Here is a 17,791-nt window from a genome sequence, read left to right on the forward strand (position 1 = left end):
TATTACTCATTTGTTGTTTCTAAAGCTTGGAATGGATCGTTCGGTTTCAGCTGCTGAAGCACTTTGCCTCCGAAATAAATATTATTACCTGTCTATATATTGTTTCGATAATCCTGTTTATTGTTTATCTACAAGAGACAATGGTTGGTTGACATAAGTATCTTGGCCATTTAGACTGGTGTTTCTCTGCTTGTAGATATGGAGTCATCAGGACAGGCAGTGTATACTGGAATGTCTCTCTCAGCTCCTGTTGGAGAAGGAATACACTCCTCTCATTGCAGGCCACTTAAGGCCACTGGTCCTGAACCTGTTGGAGAGGAACGCAGAGAGGATCAAAGTAGACAGCAGGTTGAATCATGACCTCCACGAGCGCTTGTGTGTGGCTCTAAGCAAAGTTCTCAACATCAGTCTAGATGCTCAAATGTAAGTAACTTTTCAGGACCACATGTGTCATGACCATATATAGGTCAAAACTATTAACCGGTGTTCGGTCTGTGGTTATCAGCTGTTTTTGCTTCAGGACTCAGATTTTACCTTGGAAATCAAATGGCAACCCACCATCGTAAACAAAACTTTATCGTACAAAAGTAACAAACATTTTCTTATCCCTTAAATGCATACAGTGGGTCTTTAGTGACCCGGGACCTCATTCCACTCCCTGTACCTCATCCATTTTTTGGAGTTATGCCCACACCCACCTCTTAAGTATTCCTCAACCTTTCTCTTATAAATAGTGTAACACACACACACACACAAAAAAAAAAAAAATCCAAAATTGCAAATATTATATTTTGACGGGTTCAGGATGGGCAAGGAGGCGGGAACTGGCAGAATTTCTTAAGTATCAAAAGTGTATTTTACTTCACAGGATATATACTGTATTTCTTTGTTTATTACAAGACAAATGAGGACAATATTCATGTAAATAACTGCTTTGTCATGGCAATTGTCTGTGCAACAATGAATTATCAGAATCTCTTATATACATATTATACATGTTTTTCTTACTGATGGTGGTTCTGATGTTTCAGTGATTTGATTTATATTTGACACTTGGTATTTGATGAAGAAAAAAACATGGAACTAAACTATAGCAAGTACAACAAATGAACAGTATGAAATGACTAATGTCATTTCTGTGTACTACTGAAATTGTAAGTTTTGCATTTATTTAGATGCTTACCTTCAGTAAGTAACTGAGAAAATGCATATGTGTAGCTTATATGTATCTTATGTTTTATGTGCCACTCGATATGTGTTTGACAGCCAGTTGCATCTCATGGAAGTTCAGTGTGAAGGTAATGAATCCTGTTCGAGATTTTTCGCATAATCTCTTTGATATATATATTTAAACTTCAAAATATATCAGAATATATTCTATTCCATAATTTTCTAATTGTGTTGAAAATGCTTTGAAAATTTGACACTATCTGTGCATTTTGTAGATCATTTGTGGTAGATATACTGTACATGCCGGGTCTCTAAAGACCCGAGTATGTAACAGTGTTTGGTGAAATACCCATGCATTTAAGTGTTAAATTTAAATATTGAAAGATATTAATATGAACTGCTTAAACACATCAATATGCAAAATTAATAACATGACGTAGGCTGAAAATGATAATTTACAACTTAGGATGGCCAAAATTTCACTGCACAAGTCAAGTGTTGGTCTGCACAAACCACATTTATTCCTTGGTCAACGTGAACCAGTATTTATTGTAGTTTTGTTAAGATGAGGGCATATGAAGTAACCTGTTGGTATAGCCTAATTTGGCAAGCTTCTACCAAGTGATGAATAAATTTGCCCCGAAATTCCTCCCTTAGATACTAATTTTGCTGTTGTTAAATTTTTTTATTATTATTTTCATTTAGCATTTTGTTCCTGCTGCCCCACCAGTTATATGCAGATCCATGAGTTACCACTTCAGAACAAATGCCTTGAACCTCACAACCAAGTTTGGATTTTTCTCTCATAGGTTTGCGGCGAGGTACTTCAGCAGTGCTCCACCTGTTTTTCAGAGGCTCTTCTTCACCAGTGAAGAGGCTGCCACCATCCAGTATGGACCCAGACGGATGAAGCTACGGGACCTGATGGGGGCCACCCTCCGCTTCCTTCAAAGTGACTGTGAGAAGTTCCGTGTCCTGTGGGACTGGAGTGCCTGTGTTTCACAGATTCTCACCAGTGATGTTGTGGTCAGAAGGTATGACTGATGATGATGTTGGGGTATTGCTAAAGAATGGATCAGATCAGACTCTGCGGTGTTGGTAAATACACTTTGCAGGTTTCCAGAAGTCCAGAATATTGCCAGATTTTTTGATAATATCCAAAGTCAACATGATCATTTACACAGATTTGCTACTACTGTGTATCTGTAGTCTAATGATAGATCCAGTACCTACAGAATTTCTTTCTAGCTTTTGAGCAAGGTCAAAGTTTACATTGATTGTTTTGTTTGTGTGTATTTGTGTGGATGCATTTTTTAGTTATACTGCCCAGTGCCTTGCCCTGGTGTCCCACATGACTGATGACCAAAAAACAATCTTTTTGAGGAAGGTTCTTTCGAGTGAAGAGTTTTTGCATTTGAAAATGAAGTTTGCTGAATTTTAGAATACCTGTTTGAGAAAAACAATGATGTACAATTTAATTCAGAAGTCTGTGGCTAATTTGAAAGTGGAATCTAATATAAAATTACATGATAATTACATTGTAGATCACTTGAGGAGATAGCAACTGGAGGTAGAAAAGGCTTTGGTTTTGGCCAATCAGAGCTCAGTATGCGGTGGAAAGAGAGGGTAAATAAGGTCACTAGTGGTCAGGTGGTGGCAGAGGACCTGACTCAGAGTGTTACTGCAGTGTGTGGGGTGATTCTTCCCAGACTGACCCCCAGACATGAGGAACAGGTAAGAATCATCCATAAACATCCAAACTCTTTTTGTCTGAATCTGATGCTTTTAACTATTTTGACTACTCGTTTAGTGTATTTTGGGTCAATGTTTCTGATTTGTAACGTCACAACATCTTCATCTGTTATTCTCAGACATGTTTAAGGACTCTGGTGGATTCAACCTGTCAAAATCTACGATGGCTTGCCATGGCTGTGGTGTCCCAGAAACCTGTTCTTTTGGAAGGGCCTATTGGATGTGTAAAAACTGCTCTCGTTGAATATCTAGCTGCTGTGACTGGACATGTTAAAGCCCCTGACATCCTCAAAGTTCAACTTGGGGACCAGACTGACAGCAAGGTGAGATGCACCTAAGTTTGTGATGCGCCAAGATAATTAGCATTGTTTACACTTTGTGGCTTTTATTTTTTTACTACTTTACCCATACTTTTTAACAAATAATGCATTTTAAAAATATTCTTCATGAATTGTTGCAGATTAATTACCTGCTCTTTTTCTAAAGATAGCAATATTTTCTGTAGATGCTGCTAGGTATGTACTGCTGCACAGATATTCCTGGAAAGTTTGTGTGGCAACCAGGATCCCTGACTCAGGCAGTTTCCAAAGGATACTGGATTCTGCTCCTTTGGATGTGGTGGGTGCCAAATACACAAAACAAATCTCTCCTACGTTTTGTATTTTTTTTCTTCTTTTAATAGGAAAGCCCTCTAGCTATTTAATAAAACTTGTAACTTTTTGCGTGGTTTAAATTTTCCTTGATTATAAGATAAAGCTAGATATCAATAGTGTTTTTTTTTTTCTCTATAGATATCTGTTCTTCTCCCCTTATGGAGAACAAAAAGTTAACAATTCCAGGACGAGAGGACTGCATTCAGATGGCCCCAGGATTCCAGTTCTTTGCAACACAAAGGTGTTTACATTAGAAAAGGAATCCATCAGAATCAGTCTATTCAAGCCTTTCTGTGCTATTAGATGTATTTCACTAAATCGGTTATTATTATTGTTAACTCATTATCATTATTTTTAGGATGTTTTACAGCGGACGAGCCTGGCATTCGACCTCAGAGTACCCATGCAGCACTTTTAGACAAATACTGGAGCAAACTGCAGATCGGTAACATGAGCAGAGAGGAACTCAAACAGGCAAGCTTTATCTTCATCTGATTTCTTCATCTCCCTTGATGAAGAGATTTTTTTTCCCATTGACATTAAATCTCTAATTTTTCTGTCTCTCCCTCTCTCTCTATTCAGGTCCTAACAAAAAAGTACCCCAACCTGGCAGTGGTCATGGAGCGTCTTTTGGACATATACTGCCAGCTAACAGGAGACAGACACCAGGTCAGCTCTGGTCTGCAAGGTTCTGTTGCAGGTCAAAGCACATCGGATGAACACGTATCAACACTGGAGGGTAGAGGCCTCTCACTGAGGTAAGATGTCATCAAAACACTATTCACTAAATAAAAATAAAAATCAATATTGTTTTAAATTAATTGAATTGTTTGGTAGAGTTTTGTAGAATAGTTTTCAGATTCTTTCTTGTGCCTTTATTCTATGTAAAGTCCACAAAACATTTTTTATTTTTTTTTATTTTTTTATTGTAAAGCTAGAATTACAATTGCATAGTTTATAAAAATAACAAAATAAAAAATCATGCAATAATGTATATCATAATGATATTTGTATCAGTATGTTAAATAATTAAGGGCAATACTTTATCATAATTTTTGAAAAGTTAATATTATCCCTGCTTTAGTGTCCCAAAACAAATCCCGTGTTAAACATCTGGGCAGAATTGTAGTTGTACATGTGATCTGCATGTTTTATGATGCCTGTGGGCATTTACGCACATCTCTGCATTGGAAAATGACACCATAGATTCATCAATAAATAATGAGTGTCAATTAGGTGCTCAACATAAAACAGAACAGTTGCATTCAATTAAACAAGTGAAGCACAACTGTACTACATTCAGACCCTTAACGTCCAGTGTTGCATTAGGGCAGAGTTGTGATGTTTATGTCCACTCATCCATTGAGCAGCTAAGCCTCTGGCTGTTCATCAGCTTTCCGCTGGACCCCGCTGCAGTTGATGACACATCGATCTCTCTGTCCCCACTGTGGAAACCCAGCCAGAAATGCAGTTTGAGATTTGGGCCAGGGCTATTCATTTACGTAACTAGCTTTGTGTAATAGAGACCTTGCACTGCTAGTTTATATATAGTAACATACCTGCCTTGTGGAGAGTTTAAAACAATCACGCACAACAATCTCTAGAATGTAAAGAGAATGATGAGAAAAACAAAAAACTTCTGTGGGTGAAAATGGCTTGTTAATGACAGAGGTCAAAGGAGAATGGCCAGACTGGTCCAAGCTGACAGGAAGGTGACAGTAACCCAAATAACCACACGTTACAACAGTTCTATGCAGAAAAGCATCTGAACATACATGTCGAACATTGAGGCGGATGGGCTACAGCAGCAGAAGGCCCCTTTCGGGTACCACTACTGTCAGCTTAGAACAGGAAACTGAGGCTGCAGAGGGCACAGGCTCACCAAAACTGGACAGTAGACGATTGGAAAAACATTGCCTGGTCTGACAAATCTGGTACACAAATGGTAGGCGCACTGCAGCCTCAGATTTCTGTTCTTGGCTGACAGAAGTGGAACCCAACGTGGTCTTCTGCTGTTGTTGCCCATCCGCCTCAAGGTTTGACATGTTGTGGATTCTGAGATGCTATTCTGCTCACTACAGTTGTACAGAGGGATTATCTGAGTTACCGTAGCCTTTCTGTCAGCTCGAACCAGTCTGGCCATTCTAAGTTGACATCTGTCATCAACAAGGTATTTTTTTCACAGAACTGCCACTCACTGGTTGTTTTAGTTTTTCGCACCATTCTCTATACACTCCAGAGACTGTTGGGCATGAAAATCCCAGGAAATCAGCAGTTACAGAAATACTCAAACCAGCCCGTCTGGCACCAACATTCATGCCACGATCTAAATCACTGAGATCGAATTTTTTCCCCATTCTGGTGGTTGATGTGAACATTAACTGAAGCGCCTGAACCATATCTGAATGATTTTATACTTTACACTGCTGCCACACGATTGGCTGATTAGATAATCGCATGAATAAGTAGATGTACAGGTGTACTTAAAGTGGCCGGTGAGTGTATGTGTACATGTATACACACACACACATACAGTATATGTGGGTGTGTATTAGGGGTGTAATGGTACACAGAAGTCACGGTTCGGTATGTACCTCGGTTTTGGGGTCACGGTTCGATACAAGTTTGGTGCAGCAAATCCCAAATGCTAGGAATCTTTTCATTTCTTTTCAACAGACAGTAGTGCAAATTACAGTTTGTTCCACCTAGCGGCATTTAGTCCCCACTGAGGTAGTAGGTCCCATTGTGCCGCTAAAACAGCGCCAACCCGCATCTCAGAACAGCATTCTGAGATTATATTCTTCTCTCCACAATTGTACAGAGCAGTTATCTGAGTTACCGTAGACTTTGACAGTCCAAACCAGTCTGGCCATTCTCTGTTGACCTCTTTCATCAACAAGGCATTTCTGTCCACAGAACTGCCGCTCACTGGATGTTTTTGTTTTTGGCACCATTCAGAGTAAATTCTAGAGACTGTTGTTTATGAAAATACCAGGAGATCAGCAGTTACAGAAATACTCAAACCTTTTCTGCGGATGGAAACGCCTTGCTGCGGCCGAATCACAGCAGTGCTGATGTAGGGCCATATTGCACTCTTTCTCGTGTGATATTGCTTATGTGTAATGATCTCTAAGTAAATGAAAAAGCACCAATACTGAAAAGATGATGTAAAACATCTGCTGAAAATTTTTTAATAATAAAGCTCTAAGTAGTTCCCCCCCCCCAGTCTCTGGATTGTTTCACTGCAATGCTTTCCAAATTGGAGAACAGACACAAGATGGCAGAGATAATCGGCAGCAAGCTCAACATATCCAGAGAGAAGGTGGGAAAGTGACCCCACAAATTCAGTAATAAGTTGACTAAAGTTCTCATTCATCAGTTCTTTGATGCATCAATTATCTTCTCTAACATTTTAATAGTTCATATGTGCGTCTAAAGCATTTGCAAGTGCTGTCAGTTGGAACACAATTGGGGAATGCACCAAAGTGGTATCTCTTTACTGAGACAAATTATTGCATCTCTATATGTGTAATTACAGTGTAATATCTTGTAGTTACAATGTAATATTACATATAACTTTAAAATACTTAAGCTGCTCTAATACTACACATTTAATGGCAACATAATCCCTTCATTGACGTTTCAGGCCCAGCACTTCTGCCAGATGTACCTGCCTGCTATCACTGTGACAGAGCTGGAGGTGATAGTTGGTCGTGCAATGTTACTCCGCAAGCAGAGTGACATGGTGCGACTCAACATGTAAGACTGCATTATTTGAGCCTAAATTTACCCATTAACATTTACAGTTGAGTGCATAAGTTTGCATCCCCCTTGCAGTACAAGATGTTTAAAATTTAAAATAAATAAAGGGGATCATAATTTTTTTTTTATTTTTCATTTAATACTGCCCTGATGAACCTATCTGACAAAACATATATTTAAATATACAACCCCAATTCCGAAATATTTGGGACAGTATGGAAATGCTATAAAAACCAAAAGGAGTGTTTTATAAATTCTATTCACCCTGTGCTAAATTGAAAGCACTGCAACAACATATTATTTGATGTTTTACCTTGTGAATTAAATTATTATATATATTTTTTAAATATACACTCACAACGCTCCAAAAAAGTTGGGACAGTTGAGTGTTTACCACTATGTAACAACACCATTTCCTCTAATAAAGCTAATTAAACGTTTGGACACTAAAGACACAAGTTTGTTAAGTTTCAGTTTAAAGTTTCAAACATTCAGAAGTGGTTTTCCAGCAGTGCAACACCAAACCAAATACAGCTCAGATTACAAGTACAGGTTCATGGCTGCGTAAGCAGAGAGTGCTGGTGCTAGATTGCTGGTGTCTCCCTGCACTCCTGACCTGTCTCCAATTGGGAATGTGTGGTGCATTATGAAGCACAAAATACAGCAACAAAGGCCCCATACAATTGTGCAGCTGAAGACCTGTATAAATGATGAATGGGGGGAAATTCCGCTTGCTAAACTTAACAAATTTGTGTCTTCAGTGACCAAATGCTTAATTAGTTTTATTAGAAGAAATGCTGATGTTTCACAGTGGAAAACACTCGACTGTCCCAACTTTTTAGAGGGTGTTGCAATCATCCGATTTGAAATAAGTGTGTATTTAAGTACATACTATATTAATTATGCAAGGGGATGTACATTTTTGTACAGGACCATTTGTGTAAATTCAGTTATTATTTTGTGTTGTGGAATATATATAAATATCTGTTATGTCAAATAGCATAATCGACAGTACTAAACAAAGAACTAAATGCAATTTCTATGATCCCTCTTATTTTTTCAAAATGATAAACATCTTGCAGATTCTGACAAACATGCGCTCAACTGTATCTTGCTCTCTCTCTCTCTCTCTCTCTCTCTCTCTCTCTCTCGACTGTCTTTTGCACTTTTAATCTGGTCTGTTACAAATGGTGTGACTGCCAACCTAGCTGTGGCAGCTGTGACCCATGAGCAAAGGGCTCCTTGCTGAGAAATTGAATCAACACAGGATTGATTGGTAACTGTGCTGTTTAAGACCGAAAATACAAGAACCTTGAGGAAATAAGAGGGAAACGTGGCAGACAGAACTTCTGTTTCAAATGTCCACTGTTTCTGATACTTATGAACACAAACTGATAAATGTATTGATTATTGGAAGAGACAATACCAGAGAGATGCACAGTATTGAAGGATTTGTTTTAAAATTTCTCTGCATTGTAAATGTATTTGGAGTCATGGTTTAGTGGTTGGAGCACATGCTCTGATGCGTTGAATAGTGGTGCTCACGCAGGGAACGAGTTTGAGTCCGTCTTCATTTCCTATTGTAATGATGAATATTAATGTGTGGCTTATGTTTGATATATAGATATACAGTATCTGAATAAATAGTGAAAAATATTAAAAACATTCAATTATTCATTACATGATGTGCACAGTTTCTGTCCTGTGTTGATGTATTGAAGGGTTCATTTTCCACAAAAAGGGAGACTGTAAATTTTAAGTGTGTGTATATGCTAAAGGTTGGACTAAAAGCCACAATTTTGATTTTACCCCTAACACTTTTGGGGGGATATAATCATTAAAATGTGTGTGTTTGCCTTGCAGAGAAAGACAAACATTTGCTGCCACTCGCCCCTCTTCCGTTCTTCTTGAGCAGCTCTTGGTGTGTATGACTAAAGGGGAGCCTGTGCTGTTGGTTGGAGAGACAGGCACAGGAAAGACCTCTACTGTGCAGTACCTGGCTGGAATGACAGGTAACACACCTGAACACACGAACCGAGCATGTTTAACATAGAACTTAATGGACTTTTGTGCTTTATTATTCACATCCTGTTCTACTCTACTCCTAAAGGATACAAACTCACAGTGGTCAGTATGAACCAACAGAGTGACACTGCTGACCTGCTTGGAGGGTGAGAGTAGAGAAGTTTTTTATAAGCTAAAAGACCAACAAGCTGTGATTCAGGATGTTTTGAGGGAAATGAATAATAAATATTGTAGTGGGGTCACCGTTGCTAATCTTGGTTTGTGATGATTGCAGGTGCAAACCAGTGGACCATAATCTGATCCTGTTGCCCTTGTGGGAGGCGTTTGAGGAACTCTTTTCTCAGACGTATTCACGGAAGCAGAACCAGACTTTCCTGGGCCACGTCCAGACTTGCTTCAGAGGCAAGCGATGGCAAGAACTTTTGAAGCTCATGGACCATGTCTGCAAATCTGCACTAACCAAGGAACTACAAGATAAACCCAATGGTAATACCGATTACTCTCATCCTAAAAGAATCTCTCATCTCATCTTATCTGTACCTTTAAGACCACATGAAATCAAAATGACCAGATACACACATTTAAAATGTATAGTCTTTCTCTTCCGGGAAAACGGACAAAAAATATTGATTTCTCAACAGATTGTTGTTCAGTCAAGTGTTCTCTAGAATAAGAATGCCGCTCTCCCTAATGCCACCTGACAGTGACTAGCAATAGAAACAAATGAATCATGTTCATGGCTGTGATGTAAACTAAAGCATATTCGCTATTAAAAAATAATGGGTGAGCTTTTCAATATGTCCTGACCCAGCTTCCTGAAAATTGCACTCATCAAGCCATTTTGTTGCATGTTTTTGTTTGACTTTTCTGTCCTTTTGTTTGCGTTTGTCTCAAAGTGGCCTTGCTGCAGGAGCAGTGGGAGGCTCTGGCTCTTAAACTCACAGGAACAGATTCAAGCCTGTGAATTTGCTATGGTTTTTGCTTTTGTGGAGGTTCTTCTCACCCCTTCTCCCCTCTTAACTCCACCTTTTCCTTTCTGCTGTCTCTCCTGTTATTCTTTTCACTTCTCCTTTTAAATCTTGACTAGCGATATATCTTGCCTGTGATGTACCTGTCATGACTGAGGTATTGTGTGTACCTGTACAGGGGACTTTAGCCCAGGCTGTGAAGAAAGGAGAGTGGATCTTGCTGGATGAGATTAATCTGGCTGCAGCAGAGATGCTGGAATGTTTGAGTGTGTTGCTGGAGGGCAGCGCTGGTTCACTAGTGTTGCTGGACCATGGCAATACTGGTGAGTCAGTTTCATGATGAATTTAAAGATATGTTCATTTTGGGGATAGTGGTATAATGGGTAAATATGTGGACTGGTAAGTGGAAAAGTGTCGGTTCAAACCATGGTAGTGCCCTGCTTAAAGCTGATGTGTGTAAAGTTTTTCTGTGTTAAAATTCTTTGTTGTATCCCAAAATTAAACACTTTAGCTTTAACCCTAAGTTGTTCTAGGTGAATTATAGTGAGCATACTGTAAAGTGTTTTGGATCAAAATTATGTGCTAGATGACAAATAATGGGAACCTTACACATGATAAGAAATTAATTTCAGCTATTGATTTCAAGTCATTGATTTGACTGCTGTATGGTTGAAATGGCTCAAGCTGATGTTGTGCTTGATATTAGTATGTACTGCACATGACCAGGTGTATTGCAATAGATTCATAGTTTATGTATTATTTTATTTTTACTTTTGTTTCAAGATTGTAATTTGGGGTAATTTACTGTAGTTATGTTGGCATTCTTTGTAGAGCCTCTCGTTCGTCACCCAGACTTCCGTCTGTTTGCCTGCATGAACCCAGCCACTGATATAGGCAAGAGTAACCTGCCGCAAGGCATAAGAAACAGGTTACCAAGGCATTTGATCTCTTAGCATTTCTCCATCATTGCATGTTACATACATATACAGTATATATATATAGTATATCATAGGGCTGTCGATTTAACATGTTAATTTAGTGCGATTTAATTATATAAAAAATAATGGTTTAAAAAAATGTATTACGATGCGGACGTAAATTCCGTAATAAAAGCTTAAAGTACATCTGTTTTTATGAACCATGTCAATAGGTGGCAGTGCGCTTCAACAAACCTCACAAGCAGCGCAGCTACAGAATGAGGACCGCTCACTTAGGAGGAAGCACAACAGAATACAGGAATATTAAGATGCGATTTTCAAGTTTCCACTACTTTTAACTTGACATAGCGTCAGAAAAATGCGGCGTCTATGACACTGAATACCAGTGAGATGCTTCAAATGGATCCGTCTGATGCACACATGCTGTATGTACATAGAGCGAGAATTAAAAACAGCGTGGACGGAACACAATAACGTGTATTGTGAGAACTGGACACATTGACAAACTCAATGCAAATCAAAATGCTGTCAACTGTAGGCTTGCTCAATGATATAAGAATAAAACAAACAATATATATAGTTCTTATGTCACTTTTTGTATTGGCTTAACCAGAGGTGCCCAAACGTTTTCAGATGAAAGGCCAAAAATCAAACTTGATTGAGGGCCGTGGGCCGAAAGTAAACATTGCATTATAACAAACTAAGGGCCTGAAATTCGTTTCTGAAAATGGGGGGAATTACACCCTTACACAGCTCATATGGGGGGCATTTTTTACCAGTACAGAGGTAATTTTTTTTCTAACCTTATAAAATGACTCTGTCATTCTTTTATGTCTAACACTTTAATTTCAACAATTACTTCAATTTTAAAATGGCATGTTTCAATAATTACACAACTGCATGATCTCTACATTGCATAATGTGCATTGTTACTGAAATGTTTTTTTTTTCTCATTCACATATTTCCAGATATTTTGGCTATTAAATGAACATAGCCTACAAAACTAATGCACTGACACAAAGGAGTAGATGATAGCATTTCTCCAGATTTAGAATGAGGAACTTATATATAAAAAAACCTCAATGTCAGTTGAATAAAACAATGCAAAAATAAACATTTAACACTGAACATTAGTCAGAGATAAGATTCATACACTAAAAGTGGTTAATGTTCTTTAAAATTATTATTGTATCTTTAATAACGCTTTATTTAACATCAAGGCTATTTAACACATCCAGATATTATTTTTGTTAATATTATTATTAACTACATTGTAGCATTTGGTAATTTTAGCACCGAACTGATGCAGAGTGAGAAGCGAAGTACCTGTCTGTGCGTGTTTATAGCGTACAACTCTGCAACATCTGCACAACAGAAGGCAGATATGAAAAGTGATTAAACTATATCGCTCCACGGCAACGTCACGCAATTGCAATGTTGACAGCTTTGTTGATTATTAACAGGAATTATGTAGTTTTATTGCGCTGCTTGCTTACGGAGACGCAGTATGATGCCATTTGCATGTCGAATTAACAGGTTAAGAAAGGTTTTATACATCTGTAACATCTTAAGCTCAGTAACTATGCGACAAAACGCTTCCTCACTGCGCACACTTACACTAAATTCAACAAGCTGCACGTGAGAGACAGAGACAGCAGATTTACATGCGCAGCTTCTGTTTGATACAAAAACAAGTTTATTAATTTGATTTGTTCATCTGTATCTATTGGTTTACTAATTTGCAGCTGCACTGTAAAGTTTATGAACGTGGAACTTGTGGGAATTATTAAAATTGTGTGCAATACCCATAATTTGGTGTGGAATTTCAGGCCGTGCAAACTGTTATATTAAAATGTGAAAGTTGCCCTAGTTCCCCTCCTTTATGATTTCATTATATAAAAAACATTACTCTGCAGTTTGCTAAATTAATGCTGCTTCAATAGCATTTTTTTTTCTTCTTTTAATTTTCCTCTTGTCATTTACTGCAAGGCGGAAAACGTTTTTCGTTGTAGAAGTTTCTAACACGGTCTTTTCTTGTTTCCTTTGAATGGTGGTTCAGGAGGAACATAAGGAAGCTGCGGTTCGCCTTCCATTCTCGCGCTCGCTCTGCACAGCATCAAGGAACCCGCGCTGATGACGTGTGATTGTCTGCACGAACAAGTTGCGCGGCAGTATGCAAATATAGATTGACAGACAGGAGGGACATCCTATCATTACATTCGGACCGAATGCAATGATTGGTCGATCATATTTTTAGTCCTGTCCCTTCCACAGAAGATGTGTATATATATATATATATATTTTTTTTTACATTTAGACCTACATTTAGAATTATTGATTGCTATCAGGATGTGAAGAGACTTTCAACCAGTATAACAAAAAATGTTTCTGGAAAAGATTGCACACCCTAGCTTTAAAGCATTAAATTATAGCTTTATACGCCAGCATCAGGGCTCCAGACTGTAACTAAAATGGTCTCAATTGCGACCAAAAATCATTTATTGCGACTATAATTTAAAATCTAGTCACCATTGGCGACAGTCGGGTTGTGTGGGTTCATATGCGGTTTCATCAGATATCATCTATAATGGGCGCACCATCAGTGTGTCTCGCACTGCTTTTCATGCAAAAACAACAAGCCCAGTGCAAGAGAGTCATGACCAAATGATTCTTTTGAACCGGATCTTTTTCATGAATCACCCGAAAAGAACTGAGGGTTTGAACTCAGGAGCTTAGGTTAGCAGTTTGAATCAGATTCACTTTCTCTGCGAATCAGCCATCAGTGAGCTCACAACTGGGAGTGCAGACATTTCAAAATAAGAGAAAATAATGTGTATTTCAGGCTTCTTTACAATTAAAAGTCCTGTATTGTGTACCACTTTTTTCTCCTGGTAATTATTGATTGGAGTAGCACAATAAACTGCATCTGGGATTTCATTAAATTTGCACTCATGTAGTCTCTGTGTCTGGGCCATCTGATAAAAGTAAAAGACTAAGGCAATATTGTAAAACAATTTATATACTGTGTGTGTGTGTGTGTGTATGAGATCAAGCTTTTGACACTTAGGACAATTGAGGGACTGTTCACAACTATTACACATGGTGAAAACATTCACTGATGCTCAAAAAGACAACAAACTACTATATGCATACTATACTTTATGTAATTATCTGTAATATATATTGTGAAGAGCAGTATTAAATACAAAAATCTTTTATCTCTTATATTTGTATTATTATGAAAGGGGTGTGAGCATTTATGAGACAAAAGGGAATGCAAACTTATCTTCTCAACTATGTACTGTATACTGTTTATTAAACGGCATAAGGGTAAGTACATGATGAGAGAATTTTCATTTTTGGGGGAACTAGTCCATTAAGTAAACTGGTAGAAATCTCAATCAAGATGTAAACATAATATTATATGCAATGGCAAAAACCCAAATACAACCATCTGCTACACCAGTGTTAATAACGATTCCCGTTACGGCTTATAGTACTTAGTTGAAGTCAGAAGTGTACATACACTTAGGTTAAAGTCATTTAAACTAATTTTTCCACAGATTTCATATTAGCAAACTATAGTTTTGGCAAGGCGTTTATGACATCTACTTAGTGCATGACACAAGTCATTTTTCCAGCAATTGTTTACTGACAGATTGTTTCACTTTTGACTATATCACAATTCCAGTGGGTCAGAAGTTTACATACACTAAGGTAACTGTTCCTTTAAGCAGCTTGGAAAATTCAAGAAAATTATGTCATGCCTTTAGGCAATTAGCCAATTAGCTTCTGATTGTGATTGGCTAATTGGAGATGTACCAGTGGATGTATTGTAAGGCCTACCTTCAAACACAGTGCCTCTTTGCTTGACATCATGGGAAAATAAAAAGAAATCAGCCAAGACCTCGGAAAAAAAATTGTGGGGGCCTGGGTAGGTCAGCGAGTAAAGACGCTGACTACCACCCCTGGAGTCATGAGTTTGAATCCAGGGCGTGCTGAGTGACTGCAGCCAGGTCTCCTAAGCAACCAAATTGGCCCGGTTGCTAGGGAGGGTGGAGCCACATGGGGTAACCTCCTCGTGGTCGCTATAATGTGGTTCTCGCTCTCGGTGGGGCTCATGGTGAGTTGTGCGTGGATGCCGCGTAGAATAGCGTGAAGCCTTCACACGCGCTATGTCTCCGTGGTAATGCGCTCAACAAGTCACGTGATAAGATGTGCAGATTGACCTGACAAAAACTGATTTTTTTGAAGTGGTGCGTGGTTTCATTACAGATGATGCACATTCCAGGAATGATGAATGTGTTGGTGGAACTGCAGTCCAGAGAGAACCCTCTGTACAGAGAGTGAAGACTTCAACCTCAGGTGGTGAGTCAGCTGTGGGAAAGATATGGACGGGCTGCCGTAGATCTCTTTGCATTGCACAGAAACACTCATTGCCCTCTGGCGAGAGACAGTGCTCCTATGCATCCATAACCAAACGCACTGCTTTTAAGCATTTACCCTACTGAATCTAATCGTTCCCTCACTAAGAAGAGTAATAGATGCAGTCACTCAGTCATGCTGATCGTCCAAACTAGCCAGGGTAACTGTGACTAGCAAAGATGATACATCTCTTGTGCTGCCATTCTTGGCCATCTGCAAATATTTCACCTTCCCCAGGACCAAGTAGCTCTGTGGGCCTAGCCCTTGAGAGGATAAATTTAAGTGTCACAGGTTTACCGCCGAGGGTATTTGAAAGAGTTCGGAATGTGAGGGCGGCCTCAACACGCTTAGCGTATGATTGAAAAATGGGTGTGTTTGAGCAGTAGTGAACTCCCAAGCTTTGTCGCTTCATCACTCTTATATGTGCTTTGCTGTGGATTTGTCGTGAGTGACTCATAAGACAAAACCTGCATTTGTGTCTAAGGTAAGGGACTCTTTGCTCTGCTGTAAGCCATAACAGCTTTTTGTTTCATGGGCTTTTGATGCCCCTTTTCATAAAGGCAGACCCAAATCACAGTAACGCCTGACTTATTGGGTGGTGAAGGCTATTATATTAAGTTATAATAGCCTGGGGTTGCAACCTCCGGAGGGCTTGAGCTCATTTTACCAGAGGCATGGCTACCTCGAGGGTGCTGTTTGGGGGCGTTTCAATCCAGGACATTTGCATGGCGGAGAGTCGGGCATCGCCTCACACATTGGCTTATTCAGTCCTTGGTGTGGGTGGTCTATCTTCTGGGGGGGAAAAGCAACCAAAACAACAACACCGTGAAAGCACAAGTGTGTTCTTTGTTCCCCCATCCATTCTTTGAAAATTTTATTTGGAAATGCCTCGGGCGTGGCCAATCCTGGAAGCACCAATAACACCCAGTCTGTCAGTTGACAGACCAATCACAGCAGTGATGAGGTCGTCCCACCTCCCTATATAAACCACTGTCATAGGTGCCTACTTCATTCTCCGCATATCTCTGTGTTATTTGTGTGGTTTTTTTTTTTACCCACACCAAGGACTGAATGAGCCAATGACGGCTCTGTGCAGCCGATAACTCCGTTTTATCGTAGATAAAAACCAGGGATGAACTGCGCATGCGCACCGACCTTCTGCGTGAACTGAGAGGGGCCCGCTGAAGCTCTTGCTCACTGATGGTGCTGCTGCATTATCTAGCGGTGGAGCTGGGGATTGCAGCTCTGAGTTCAGTATTATTTTGTGATTTATTTTCACACACTGCTGTGCCCTTGGCCCACTACCTGGATGCACAGAGGAGATTTTTATTTTTGTCACACACATGTTTTTGAGCAAACTTTCCTCCTCTCTCTTTTTTGACCCCGTGGGTGGAAAGGGGAGATACAAACTGAGAGGCACTGGGGAAACTGGTGCCTACACTCCCATTAAATTGTTTGTGTATGAACCGTGTAACACAAAACGTATTGTTTGATTCCCCTTCCGAGTCTTCTTGGCTGGAGGGGCAGGAAACAAACTCACTTCTTGAAGGAGGAGTGGAACAGAGACTCCGCAAGTGCTGTTCACCCACTCCATGTCCCAAACCGGAACACTGGTTAGGTCACCCGTCTATTCTTGTTCGCCTGAGGGTTAGATGGACAGTGTTTGGCTGCTGCGAAAGAAGCCTTGCTTCTCGGCTGGGGCTTTTTCGGCTGTGCCCCTCCCTGCCCTGACTGCTGGGGCTGTGGGGGAGGTCTGGTCTGGGTTCTAAAACCAGATTGTCCACCTCTAAAATGGGTTGTGAACATGAGAGCTGCGGGGGGGCGAGCAGTGGATTTTTGGGGAAAGCAGGTCTCAAAGCTTCCCCATCCTTTTTCCTCAAATCACAGTCCTGCCACATTGTGGACATTGTGGGGCATCGATGAAATCTGTCTTCTCCCTCTCAGACAGGCCAGACAGACCGAGCAAAATAGCCCGTTCGCCCACAACGGCGAGACCCATGCTGCAGCCGCAGCTATGGACAGCCCCTCTTGACGTACGTAGGATGAGATCCGCAATAACACAGATCTCTTCCCACAATGCCGCATCCGGTGCCCCCG

The 17,791-nt window shown here is 39.8% G+C and overlaps 1 pseudogene; it reads left to right on the forward strand.

Moving 5' to 3' along the window:
- Positions 1-17,791, forward strand: part of LOC127415981 (midasin-like) — a 49,306-nt pseudogene that overhangs the window by 372 nt on the left and 31,143 nt on the right.

This window comes from Myxocyprinus asiaticus, chromosome 25, assembly GCF_019703515.2.
Source record: "Myxocyprinus asiaticus isolate MX2 ecotype Aquarium Trade chromosome 25, UBuf_Myxa_2, whole genome shotgun sequence".
In the NCBI taxonomy this organism is placed as follows: Eukaryota; Metazoa; Chordata; class Actinopteri; order Cypriniformes; family Catostomidae; genus Myxocyprinus; species Myxocyprinus asiaticus.